The sequence below is a fragment of the Pogoniulus pusillus genome (genome assembly GCF_015220805.1).
Source record: "Pogoniulus pusillus isolate bPogPus1 chromosome W unlocalized genomic scaffold, bPogPus1.pri SUPER_W_unloc_1, whole genome shotgun sequence".
In the NCBI taxonomy this organism is placed as follows: domain Eukaryota; kingdom Metazoa; phylum Chordata; class Aves; order Piciformes; family Lybiidae; genus Pogoniulus; species Pogoniulus pusillus.
The window spans coordinates 2,846,416-2,856,697 of NW_026974535.1; positions in this window are offsets into that span (position 1 = coordinate 2,846,416).

Below are 10,282 nucleotides of genomic sequence, written 5' to 3' on the forward strand. Positions count from 1 at the left end.
AGCAAGCAGGGTAACGAGCAAAAGAGAGGTGCAAGTAGAGCAGGGTAAAGAGCGAGAGGGGGTGAGGGGTTCAGTTAAGGCAAATGCGGCATTTTTTATAGTGTTTTAGAAGAGGTGTGTTCAGCCAACTCAGGCAAACTTGCATTAGCTTTTCAGATTGGTACAAAGTTATAATCAACTTATACAATTGGATAATTCTTACCAAAAACAACTTATAGGACCACCCAGGGATCAGCCCCCAGCAGATGTTCGTCGGGTGGTCACCCTGTCTGAAAACTCCAAGGCCTTTATTTCAAAACATAGCCATGTTTATGTCTTTTGCTCCCAGGGCCTGTACGTCTGCTGGTACAGCAGCTGTATCAGTGCAAGCAGATAGAAATATTGTTTTGACTTTTTCGATAGAAGGTCTCTGAGCCACAATTTTGTGTATAAATGAAGGTTCTGCAAGAGGGCTCTGCTACCCTCCATGACAACAGGTAAACAAGGTGCTTAGGCTCACCCGCACTGCTTCTGCTTCTGCTTCTGCTTCTGCCTGCTCGCCTGCCTGCCTGCTCAACTGCAGAATCTCCCGTGGGTTCCCAGCCAGCCATGCACACTTGTGGCAAGTTACCAGGACTAGATCCTGTGTTGCTTGCCTTTATCTACGGAGCTCAGTCTTCCATGCAGCCATGCACCCTATTGCACACCCACTGCCTTATCACTGCCTGGTAAATTCCACTGCCACCGAGTTACCAGGAGCAGACTCCGCTTGTCTGCATGCGATTGGCCTGTGTGGTCAGTGTGACACTGTGCTGAGACGATACAGAATCCTCCTCCTGCACCTGAAGGTCCTGCCTAAGAATCCCTGGACAGAGCGTCCAGAAGAAGACAGAAGAATAAGGTCAGAGACTGTCCTTTCCCCTGAAACTGGGAGGATTCCAGCCTCAAAGTCCATGGGCAGAGTTCCTGAAGATTGGACACTTGTATAGGCTGTGACGTAGCCCCAGAGGGTGATTGATAATTAATAAGAATTTGTGAGTAAATACTTTAATGCCTCTGTAATTGCCTTCTGCCTTAGAACAGAAAGAGCTTGAGCCCATCTACTGGGAAAACAGCATATTGACCCCAAGCGGAATTTGGCCATGGGGAAATTCCTCTCTCTGTTTATAGTTTGAATGTTTGCTAATTATTGACAAGTTACTGTTTGATATTATTCCTAGAATGTCTTCCATAACCGTGTAAGATCCAAAATAATATTAAAATTCAGTGGTTGGGGGTGGCGAGAGTTCAGAATACTGAAATGAATAAATTATATATTTTTATAGAATATCATCTTGCACCAATTAATTTCACCCCTCCGCCACAATTGGCGTAGGTGGCAGAATACCCCTCCGCAACACAAAGGCAGTACAGAACTAACCGTGACTCTTTGTTGCCCATTCATCAGCTGATTCATCAACTAGAAAGTCAGGCTGTCGTCGAGAAAGCTCATTCATCTTTCAACAGTCCCATCTGGCCTGTGCGCAAGCCCAATGGAGACTGTCTGTCCCAGGTTGAGAATTATAAGGTTAAAAAAAATCTTCTGGCAACTAGAAGACTGTAATTCAATCCCATAATTCTGCTATCTCTTTATAAACTCACGACAAGGTCAGCTCGTTCTCCTTTCCTCTTCCTCCTGCCCTGTGTGTGTGGCGAGAGCCACTTTATTAGGAAGAACATGTAAGTGGTAGGCCTGTTTTGGGGCCTCCATAGGCTTGTTTAGGCCTCTTGGATGGCACAGGCATGGGGGGGGGGGGGAGGATTGGAGAACTGGGGACTGTAGATTTAGTTTTTTTGGATTGGGGGAAAATTAAAGGGGGTTTGCCAGAGATGCGGTAATTCATAGAATCATAGTGTGCTAGTTTGAAGCAAGCTGGAATGTTTTGGTAACAGAACTAGATAACGGGCAGTGAAATGAAAAACAATTGATGTCTACTTCTCTCACAGTCACGCTGAGAACTCTGGGAAGAAGAAGAAAACATTCTCCATTTTGTTTCTCACTCTTGCTTTTGCCTTAGACCTGGTCACATCTCATTAACCCTGCTCCTACTAACCTTGCTCCCTAACCTCTTGGCTGCACCTCTCTTCTTCCTGAGAACTGGGGTAAGGTTGAGAGGGCCGGGGGGAGGTGTTGGGGTGGTTTGAGAGCCCCTCCTGGGGACTCAGGTTTCTGGGAGGGGAGTTGTGCTTTTGTATTGTTTATCCTTTGTATATTTCTGTATATAATTGTATATAACTGTATATATTGTAAATAGCTGCTTGTAAATTCTGCTAGCTGTAAATAAATTGCTTCATCTATATTCCCAGAGGTCCGTCTGAGTTAGCTGGGGCAAATTCAAAAGTGTGGGGGGGCGGGGTAACCCCCAAACCATCACACATAGAATCAATCAGGTTGGAAGAGACCTCCAAGATCATCCAGTCCAACCTATCACCTAGCCCTATCCAGTCAATTAGACCATGGCACTAAGTGCCTCATCAAGTCTTTTCTTGAAGACCTCCAGGGACGGTGCCTCCACCACCTCCCTGGGCAGCCCATTCCAATGGGAAATCACTCTCTCTGTGAAGAACTTCCTCCTAACATCCAACCTATGCTTCCCCCGGCACAACTTTCTAATGTCTTTCTCTGTATGTCTCTACAAACATAATTCTGTATTTTTTTTCCAATTTCATTTGAAGGTTCAATTTCTCTTGGCTATCTTTAAAAAATATGACACTAGCATCTGACAGTAGACTTTCGTGCCCTCAATGAGGTGACTCCACCCATGAGCACAACTGTGCCGGACATTCTAGAACTCCAGTACAAGCTGGAATCGAAGGAGGCCAAATGGTATGCTACCATAGACATGGCTAATGCTTTCTTCTCTATTCCCATAGCAAAGGAGTGCAGGCTTCAGTTTGCATTCACCTGGAGAGGAATCCAGTACCAGTTCAACCGTTTGCCTCAGGGGTGGAAACACAGTTCAACAATCTGTCACTCAGTGATCCACAATGCATTGGAGAAAGGTAAAGCTGCAGAGGACTTACAGTCCATCAACAACATCATTGTGTGTGGTGGTTTAGGTGTTACCCACCCCCCCACACTTTAGAAATCACCCAGACTAGACTCAGCGGCTCTGGAAAAATGAATGAAGCTTATATTTACAGCTTAGCACAATATACAAGCAGATATTTACAATATATACCGTTATATGCAGAAATATACAAGGTAAAAGGTAATACAGAAACACAACTCCCCTCTGAGTCCCCAGGAGCAGTTCCCAATCACCCTTCCACCTTCTCTCACTCCCCTACCTTACCCCAGACGTTGCCTTGTGCCCCAAGGAAGAATAGAGGGTTGACCAGGGGAGTTAGGAAGCAAGTGGATTAATCAGAGAGATGGAGGGTGAGGTTAGAGAGGAATGCAGCCCACAGCCCAGACAAAGAGTGACTCCCTTATCTATGTTTAAATTCTTGCTCTTATACTTCTCAGCAAGCCTATGAGTGAAGTAGACATCACCATTGTTTTCTCTTTCACAGCCTGTGATCTAATCCTTCTCACCAAAACTTTCTAGCTAGCTTCAAACTAGCACACTTGTGTGGGGCCAAACTGCTGAGGAAGTCCTCAAGAAAGGTAACAAAATCATTGACATTCTGTTGCAAGCAGGTTTTGCCATTAAGAGAGACAAGGTCAAAGGACCCGCCAGAGAAATTCAGTTTCTGGGAGTGTGGTGGCAGGATGGTCGCCGTCACATTCCACAGCATGTGATAAACAAAGTCTCAGCTGACAGGTAGCTGCAACATCTGGCATCCAAACAGTGGGACTTGACCTTCCTCTAAAAAGCTGTAAATTCTTCTGGTGAGGATGTGTGGACAGCAGAAGAGAGGGAGAGAAGGAAAAGCAGGAAGCCGACTGAATTGGTCTCTGCCCTGGAGACTGGTTAAAGATGTGCACACAAGAGTTTGGGGAACCTCACCCTGATCAGGTGAGTGGCTGGGGGGGAGAAGGGGGTCCACGCTTGAAGAAGAAGCAGTGGTGGAAGCTCCCCCATTTTTTTTTTCTCTCTGAGAGGTGTCTCTATGAGACATTGAAGGCTCTATTTCATGGACAAAGGAGAGATTTTTTGATCCCTGAAGGAGGGGGATTTAGTTAAGTTACTGCTGTGGAGTCAGTGGACGGATTTTAAGAGACTTAAAGCCAGCTGTTTTAACAATGGAGGTCTGGCAGAAGCAGGAGAAGATTTATGGGGGTGGTAAACATAAGGAGACTGTATCTGGCAAGCTGTAAATCTGATGCTGGAGGACGTGAAGTGGGAGGAATAAACAGTGGTGAAGAACTTCTCTGAAACTTTGTCTCTCTGTGAGAGATGTACTTTGGAACAGTGAAACTTTTAAAAGCTATTTTTGCTGTGCAAAAGAGTAATCTTAAAATCACCTGGGATGTGATGGGAAAAGCCCTGAGGGATGAAAGAAGCCAGGGCTCCAAAGGACTCATAAATTGCCTTGGACAGAGGAAAGAAATGGGAAGCCAGTGGCAGAAGCCGGCAAAAGTATTTGAGGAATTTCACCTCTAACTGGAGACTTGTGATTAATAGCCACTGACAAACTGGAATGCTGTAGAAGTGCTAAGTGTTTAATTACCATCCCATGAAGCTCAGATTTGTATGTGTAGAAAGTAACTTTTCGGATGCAAGATGGAGGATTCGGAGAATGGAGGGATGAATCTATGGGACAGTCCTAAGCCAAGGGGGAGAAGCTTATTCAGCAGTGGAAGCTTCCCACTTCAGCCATGGAAGTCATGGGAGCCATGGGAGGATTTGCCCCCCCTCCCCACACCTGCTGGTGCAGCGGGGCCCACTCCCCCCCACCTCCCTCCCCCTCCCTCCTTCTTCTTTTTTCCTTTTTTTTTCCCTTCCAGCTTCAGCAGCTTCTGCGGAGAAGTCCTTTGTTCTTAAAGAGACGGAGTGCATTTGTGATAACTTTTTGTGAACTAAAATCCTGATAATGTGATTGTAATAGATCTTAGAGTTTAAGAGTTTACTGGATAAGACATCGAGTAGTTGTTAATTGTAATAGGATAAGTTTTTGAATAATTTTAGCAGGGTAATTGTGTTAAGGCTTAGGTAAATAAAATAGAGTATGTTAAGTAATTGATAGTTAAACATAGTTAATAGAATATTATGTTAAGAAGTTTAGTGAATGTATAAATTAATGATTCTCTTTTTGCAATGATTGTTTTAAGATCTTTTTTTATGGATGCCAGATATTTTCAAGGAGCTCCATGAATGTAATATCTTCTGAATTTCTTTGTTTTTCCTCAGTAATGATTCAATGGATTAATTTCCTTTACTTGATAGATTTTTTAGTTGATATATAGTATAGTTAAGGCTAAGAGTTTATAATAGGGATGTTATAGGATATAGGATATTATAGGATATAAGATAATAGGGATGTTATAGGATATTTTTTCCCAGGGTTTTTCCTTTTAAGGATAAGGAACATGTGAAAATAAGACAAAACAAAAAGAGAGGTAACGTGGTTATGATATTGGCAAGGTTAATATGGCAAAGATTAAAGGATTCAGTTTTCATGCCAGATTAGGCATTGATTTTCTGAGGCATAAAACGATGTCACAATTTTAAAAGATGGCTTGTAATAAGGCCACTTAGAATCATAGAATCAACCAGGTTGGAAGAGACGTCCAAGATCATCCAGTCCAACCTATCACCCAGCCCTAACCAATCAACTAGACCATGGCACTAAGTGCCTCATCCAGTCTTTTCTTGAAGACCCCAGGGACGGTGCCTCCACCACCACCACCACCCTGGGCAGCCCATTCCAATGGGAAATCACTCTCTCTGTGAAGAACTTCTTCCTAATATCCAGCCTATACCTACCCTGGCACAACTTGAGACTGTGTCCCCTTGTTCTATTGCTGGTTACCTGGGAGAAGAGGCCACCCCCCACCTGGCTACAATGCCCCTTCAGGTAGTTGTAGACAGCAATAAGATCACCCCTGAGCCTCCTCTTCTCCAGGCTAAACAATCCCAGCTCCCTCAACCTCTCCTCATAGAATTTGTGCTCCAGGCCCCTCACCAGCTTTGTTGCCCTTCTCTGGACATGTTCCAGCACCTCAACATCTTTCTTGAATTGAGGGGCCCAGAACTGGACACAGTACTCAAGGTGTGGCCTGACCAGTGCTGAGTACAGGGGAAGAATATCCTCCCTTGTCCTACTGGCCACACTGTTCCTGATGCAGGCCAGGATGCCATTGGCTCTCTTGGCCACCTGGGCACACTGCTGGCTCATCTTCAGCTTACTATCTATCAGTACCCCCAGGTCCCTTTCCTCCTGGCTGCTCTCCAGCCACTCAGTCCCCAGCCTACAGCGCTGCTTGGGGTTGTTGTGGCCAAAGTGCAGAAGCCTGCACTTGGCCTTGTTAAATCTCATCCCATTGGCCTCTGCCCACCCATCCAGCCTGTCGAGGTCCCTCTTCAGGGCTCTCCTACCTTCCAACAGATCAACACCTGCTCCTAGCTTGGTGGCATCTGCAAACTTACTGATGCTGGACTCAATCCCCTCGTCCAGATCATCAATAAAGATATTGAACAGGACTGGGCCCAGTACTGATCCTTGGGGAACACCACTAGTGACTGGCTGCCAACTGGATGTGGCACCATTCACCACCACTCTCTGAGCTCTGCCATCCAGCCAGTTCTTGATCCAGCACAGAGTGAATCTGTCCAAACCATGAGCTGCCAGCTTGGCTAGGAGCTTCTTGTGGCAGACAGTGTCAAAGGCTTTGCTGAAGTCCAAGTAGACTACATCCACAGCCTTCCCCACATTCACCAGGCGGGTAACCTGATCATAAAAGGCGATCAGGTTGGTGAGGCAGGACCTGCCCTTCCTAAACTCATGCTGGCTGGGCCTGATCCCTTGGCCATCCTGTAGGTGCTTTGTGATGGCACCCAAGATTACCTGTTCCATGACCTTGCCTGGCACTGAGGTCAAGCTGACAGGTCTGTAGTTTTCTGGCTCCCCCTTACGACCCTTCTTGTAAATGGGTATCACATTGGCCAGCTTCCAGTCTTCAGGGACCTCTCCAGTGAGCCAGGACTGCTGATAAATGATGGAGAGTGGCTTGGCCAGCTCATCTGCCAGCTCTCTCAGCACCCTAGGGTGGAACCCATCCGGTCCCATGGACTTGTGAGGGTCCAAATGACGCAGCAGGTCTCTTACTGCTTCCTCATGGATTAGAGGGGGACTGTACTGGTCCCTGACTCCATCCACCACTTCAGGAGTCCAGCTGTCCTGGAGACAACCTGTCCTTCTTACTGGTGGGAACTGCCATGGTAGAGATTTTGTTAATCACATCCTGAGGAATGTAACGGCGACCATCTTGCCACCGCACTCCCAGAAACTGAATTTCTCTGGCAGGTCCTTTGACCTTATCTCTTAATGGCAAAAGCTGCTTGCAACAGAATGTCGATGATTTTGTTACCTTTCTCGAAGACTTCTTCAGCAGTTTGGCCCCACACAATGATGTCATCGATGTACTGGATGTGCTCTGGAGCTTTACATTTCTCCAGTGCATTGTGGATGACTGAGTGACAGATGGTTGAGCTGTGTTTCCACCCCTGAGGCAAACGGTTGAACTGGTACTGGATTCCTCTCCAGGTGAATGCAAACTGAGGCCTGCACTCCTTTGCTATGGGAATAGAGAAGAAAGCATTAGCAATGTCTATGGTAGCATACCATTTAGCCTCCTTCGATTCCAGCTCGTACTGGAGTTCCAGCATGTCCAGCACAGCTGTGCTCATGGGTGGCGTCACCTCGTTGAGGGCACGAAAGTCAACTGTCAGTCTCCAGTCACCCGTAGGTTTATGCACAGGCCAGATGGGACTGCTGAAAGGTGAATGAGCTTTCTCGATGACAGCCTGATCCTCCAATTGACAAATCAGCTGATGAATGGGCAACAAAGAGTCACAGTTAGTTCTGTACTGCCTATGATGAACAGTTTGAGTTGCAATTGGCACTTGCAGGTCCTCTATGTCATGACGTCCCACAACTGCAGATTCATTAGAAAGTTCAGATCTAATGGACAATTTCAATTTATCATCCTCAATCTCTACAGATGCTATTCCAAAAGCCCATTTGTGACCCTTAGGATCTTTGAAACAACCTTGTCTCAAAAAGTCAATTCCCAAAATGCAAGGCGCATCAGGACCAGTTACAATAGTATGTGTCTTCCACTCTTTACCAGTTAAACTGATCTCAGCCTGTATCTTAGTTAACTCTTGAGATCCACCAGTGATTCCAAAGATAGAAATGGACTCTGTCCCTTTGCAATTTGATGGCAATAAAGTACACTGAGCACCTGTGTCAACTAAAGCCCTGTATTTCCGAACTCTTGAACTGCCAGGCCACCTAATGAATACATTCCAATAGATTCGGTTCTCTCCACTATCCCTTTCCTCCTCCTGGCTGGAGGCAGGGCACCCCTAATGCTGAACATGGCATGTGGGGTCTACACAGTGTTTGGTGTTGTTGTGAGAGGAACTGCAACTGTTGGAACAATTGCAGTTGCTCTCAGGAGCTGAAGAAGTGACAGCTAATTTCCTGGCATTATTGCCTCTGTTTCTGCCACTCTGCAGTTCCCCGACTCTCATTGAAAGAGCTGAAGTAGGTTTACCATCCCACTTGTTCATGTTTTCCCCGTATGTGTCATGCAGAAGTATCCACAGTGACGCACGTGACTGCTGATGTCTGGGTGGAATTTGTCTCCTCCTGGGCTGGAATTGCCTTGCAGGAGGTGGGCATCTGTTCCTGATGGCAGAAACATGCACCCATTCAGATGATGCAGGAATGGTATCCTTTACCAGATTGGAAATTGAGGTTTTAAGGTCCTCCTTCAGTTCTTTCATGGTATCTTTAATCTCTGTGGTCATAGTTTGTATGGCAGAGATTAGGCAAGAATGTGACAAGCTGTCCTCTATCTGCCTGAGCTGATCAGTGAATTCACCAACAGTGAAAGATCTTCCATTATCACTCCTTGCTAGGAACTTACTGGCCAAGATGTTAGCATAGGATGAAGGAGCAAGCTTAATCAGCTTCTTCATGAGGCCTGTTCCCAAAGGAATATCGTCAGGCTCATGAGTACCATGATCTCCATAAAGCACTTCCTTCACAGCAAACTCCTTCAGAATCTTAATTCCCTGCTCAACGGTGTTCCACTTCTTGGCAGCCCATGGCAAATCATCCCGGGAAGGATATCTCATAGCCACAGCCAACAAAAGGTGTGTCCACAAGCTAACCCTACCAAGAGGACTTGCTAGGTATTTGTGCACTCCACTCTCCTTAGTGAGTGGTCCCAGCTGCTTGGCAGACTTGTCTTCTACCTGCAGGGCATTAGCACCAATGCCACGGCATCTCACTAGCCAGCTTAAGATTGGCTCACCTGATTCCCTTGTGTATTCCTTCCTAACTTCCCTGACCTCTCTGAGTGGATCCTTGGAGCCCTGGATTTCATCTTCCACCTCCTCTTCCTCCTGTTGTTCTGGTGGTGCCTGGCCTAACACAATCTTCCTCATAGCATTCCTAAACTCATTGGAACCATCCTCTCTCTTGGCAGCTAACCTCACAGCGCTCCTCTCACTTGAGTATTGTTGTCTCAGCATATCTGCAAGGTCTCGCAGACTAACTATCTCCTCCTCCTCTTCTCCTTGCGGATCACTAGAGGTCCCCTCTTTTCCATCCTCCTGCGAACCACACTTTGTCTTAGCTTTTGCCTTAGCAGGTGCCAGAAAGGCCTGAACAGCAACAGACTTGGACATATCTGTTGGAGGATTTGAATCATTGGGAGTCTGACCTGGAGGGTTTGAATCATTAGGGGTCTGACCTGGAGCATTTGAATCATTAGGGGTCTGACCTGGAGCTTGTGAGTTCAAATCTGCCTTGCTTTTAACAGGAGGATTTTGGTTCTGATCTGCTGGCTGGGGGTTTGAATTGGCTGAGCTGGTGTCATTAGGATTTGGACTGACTGGGCTAGCGTTACCAGCATTAGTAGTATTATTAGCATTAGTGGGATTATTTGCCTGTCCTCCTGGGATGCCTGCCAACCCTGACGTGTTATCATTGTTGCTAGGAACATTCTGATTTTGGGTACCTGCCTGTACTCCTGGGACTCCTGCCAAACTCTGCCCATTGTTTTTGTTATCATTGTTATTGTTTACATTCCCTGTGGGAACATTGGCTGTGTTCCCAGAACTTGGAGAAGGAGAGGCAGAGG